This window comes from Amblyomma americanum, chromosome 6 (genome assembly GCF_052857255.1).
Source record: "Amblyomma americanum isolate KBUSLIRL-KWMA chromosome 6, ASM5285725v1, whole genome shotgun sequence".
NCBI lineage: Eukaryota > Metazoa > Arthropoda > Arachnida > Ixodida > Ixodidae > Amblyomma > Amblyomma americanum.
In genome coordinates this window covers 128,565,981-128,569,489 of record NC_135502.1, presented here as the reverse complement: position 1 = coordinate 128,569,489, position 3,509 = coordinate 128,565,981, and positions in this window count along the sequence as shown.

Sequence of the window (3,509 nt, the reverse complement as noted above, 5' to 3'; positions counted from 1 at the left end):
ACACATGCTCATTGCCTTGTTCGGTGCAGAGCAAACAACCCGGACCCCGTGCCTCTTGCCAATCTTCATGAGGTTGTGGGTCAATCCATGAACATACGGAACCACAGCTAATTTCTCCCTTTCAATGCCTTCTTCATGTCCACCTTTCCTTTCTTGCACTCCTTTCACTTTCCGCAGCAAGCTTTCAGCTACGCTGCTATGCATCAGAACGGGATAGTCCGCATTTTTTAGCCTTTCGATCTGCCGCCGAAAACTTGTCTCCATCTGATGCTCACACGATTTCTTCAGAGCTGAAAAGAGCGCGGCACTCGATATTGCCCTTTTCACGGTCTTTGAATGGCTTGATGAAAAAGGGAGAAACTGTTTCTTCGCCCTAGGCTCGTACCTCCAACATAAGTGTCCGGGTTGGAATTCAAGGCGTAAGTCCAGGAATTGCAGCGAATCCTTGGCTGGAAGCTCGTGGGTGAATTTCAACTCTGGGCAGGTTTTGCGAAAGGTCTCCAGTACGCTATCCTTGAGTCGCTCAAAGTCTGTTGAATCCTCTGTTCTGCACAGAACCAAGAAATCATCAACATAACGAAAAATCCGTGTGACGCTATTTTCTTTCACAGATTCTTGTATTCTCTTGTCGCATGCGGCCAGGTACAAGTCACTGAGTAGTGGTGCTACCTTAGAGCCGATGCTGACGCCTCTTTTTTGGACGAACAAGGAATCCCCATGAGCGACGATCGTAGAGCCAAGATAAGCGCGCAGCAGCTCTAGGAACCCTTCCACCGACACTCCGGCCGAGTTTTGAAATGAAATAACTCCCTGCTCTTCAATGGTTTCTCTAAGTATGGTCATCAGTTTCTTGTGCGGAATTGAATAATACATTTCTTCGATGTCAATCGAGAACCCGTACATTTCGGTCGTTTTGAACCCTTTTATCTCAGACGTTACTTCTTCAGACTTCCAGATTCTAAAAGGATCTTCTACCCTCAACAGGGAAAGTTGCTTGAACAGGTGCTCTGACACCAGCTTCTGCCACGTGTCTGCTTCTGAAACGATGGCGCGGAAGGGGGTACCGATTTTGTGTGTTTTTGCGTTGAAAAACACCGACAAGGTGCAAATCTTGGTAGATTCTACCTTGGAATACAAACGGCTCATATTATTCTGTTCAAGAAGCACCTTGACTCTTCTTTTAGCTTGCTTCAGTTCTTTCTTCTCGACCTTGCGGAAATTTTTGTTGATGGCTTCTAATGCTCTTGTGTTGTAGCTACCGGAATCGAGCACTACAAAGCCGCCCTCTTTATCTGAAAGACATAACTTTAAGTTATTCTCCTTAAACTCTTTTATGGTCTTTTCAAAACTATGCTTACAATGTCCGCGTTCCTTTGAACGGGCCAAGACGTCAACACCTTCAGCGAATGAAGAGGACGTTAGCCGGGTTGTGGCTGAAGGATTTGACGTCTTGGCCCGTTCAAAGGAACGCGGACATTGTAAGCATAGTTTTGAAAAGACCATAAAAGAGCTTAAGGAGAATAACTTAAAGTTATGTCTTTCAGATAAAGAGGGCGGCTTTGTAGTGCTCGATTCCGGTAGCTACAACACAAGAGCATTAGAAGCCATCAACAAAAATTTCCGCAAGGTCGAGAAGAAAGAACGGAAGCAAGCTAAAAGAAGAGTCAAGGTGCTTCTTGAACAGAATAATATGAGCCGTTTGTATTCCAAGGTAGAATCTACCAAGATTTGCACCTTGTCGGTGTTTTTCAACGCAAAAACACACAAAATCGGTACCCCCTTCCGCGCCATCGTTTCAGAAGCAGACACGTGGCAGAAGCTGGTGTCAGAGCACCTGTTCAAGCAACTTTCCCTGTTGAGGGTAGAAGATCCTTTTAGAATCTGGAAGTCTGAAGAAGTAACGTCTGAGATAAAAGGGTTCAAAACGACCGAAATGTACGGGTTCTCGATTGACATCGAAGAAATGTATTATTCAATTCCGCACAAGAAACTGATGACCATACTTAGAGAAACCATTGAAGAGCAGGGAGTTATTTCATTTCAAAACTCGGCCGGAGTGTCGGTGGAAGGGTTCCTAGAGCTGCTGCGCGCTTATCTTGGCTCTACGATCGTCGCTCATGGGGATTCCTTGTTCGTCCAAAAAAGAGGCGTCAGCATCGGCTCTAAGGTAGCACCACTACTCAGTGACTTGTACCTGGCCGCATGCGACAAGAGAATACAAGAATCTGTGAAAGAAAATAGCGTCACACGGATTTTTCGTTATGTTGATGATTTCTTGGTTCTGTGCAGAACAGAGGATTCAACAGACTTTGAGCGACTCAAGGATAGCGTACTGGAGACCTTTCGCAAAACCTGCCCAGAGTTGAAATTCACCCACGAGCTTCCAGCCAAGGATTCGCTGCAATTCCTGGACTTACGCCTTGAATTCCAACCCGGACACTTATGTTGGAGGTACGAGCCTAGGGCGAAGAAACAGTTTCTCCCTTTTTCATCAAGCCATTCAAAGACCGTGAAAAGGGCAATATCGAGTGCCGCGCTCTTTTCAGCTCTGAAGAAATCGTGTGAGCATCAGATGGAGACAAGTTGTCGGCGGCAGATCGAAAGGCTAAAAAATGTGGACTATCCCGTTCTGATGCTTAGCAGCGTAGCTGAAAGCTTGCTGCGGAAAGTGAAAGGAGTGCAAGAAAGGAAAGGTGGACATGAAGAAGGCATTGAAAGGGAGAAATTAGCTGTGGTTCCGTATGTTCATGGATTGACCCACAACCTCATGAAGAGGTTGTGGGTCAATGTTCCTTTGACATCTTTGCTGGCATTGCAATTTAATCTCGCGTTATTTTTGCAGAAAAGTAACTTTAGTTTTTCTACTGCAGTTGTGGCCTAACCATTAGGCCACCTCCCTCGTACGCAGGAGCAGCGGGGCTCGATCCCTAGTGCCGTAGTGTAGCTACCAATGATACAATAAGCGCAAGCTTTTACTTGGCCTAGTGATCGGCTTCTCTTGAATGAAATGCTTGGAAATCGTCTATGACACCACCTTGTGCAGTAAAAAAAAATACCTCTTTCCATGGCGCTCTTTGGATTAAGCTGCCCTTGCGCCATAAAAACCAGATCATCATATATTTTCGCATTTCTACTGTCTCCGCGCCGGAGAACTCATTTCCCTTCGGTGGAATCAACAACTCGATAATTTCCTGATGACTATTTCCGTTACTCTTCGTAATTTGCCCTGTGGATCTATGGCATATGATTGTGAAACGTCACACACAATATTCTACTGGCATTGGAAAACTTTTGACCTCTGCTCAGTTTTGCCACGTTTTTTTTTTTCAAACGCTATGCTATGACCTCTTTTTAGACCTTGTATTCCTTTAATTTTGTGCTGTAACCTTATCCAATGCCTTTTCAGCTATGGAATGGATCGGTATTTTTCGGGGGAAGCCACTTTCTGCGAGTCTGCCTCTTAGTACAAAGATGGTCCAAAAAACATCTTGTCATTGCGTGACTTATTA